Raw genomic sequence first — 351 nt, 5'->3', positions numbered from 1 at the left:
ACGATTCGGGTATAGCAATGACCTTGAGGACGGCATCCCAATCAAACTCATATTCACATCATGCCGACAAAATCTCTTGATATGCATCACTTCCATCCGCTAACGGTCCGGTCTTAAGCATACTTTAAATGGCCTCCTCTGTGACGGGAACTTGTCTTCGATGTACAAATACCGATGCAAGGGATGAGGAGTGGTAATTGGTGTAAAATTCTACCACCCAAGACAAGTTTGCTTCATGTGGCTTCCTCAATAGGAACTCCCATTGCTGCCGCTCGATGCGGGGCATGACAAGCGGGATGACATAAGAAAGAGGGGCTAGAAAAGGCTCCGCATGATAGTTCCTTTCTTTGA

Source organism: Arachis ipaensis, chromosome B2 (assembly GCF_059453495.1).
Source record: "Arachis ipaensis isolate K30076 ecotype BB chromosome B2, ASM5945349v1, whole genome shotgun sequence".
In the NCBI taxonomy this organism is placed as follows: Eukaryota; Viridiplantae; Streptophyta; class Magnoliopsida; order Fabales; family Fabaceae; genus Arachis; species Arachis ipaensis.
Note: the sequence above shows the minus strand (reverse complement) of the source record.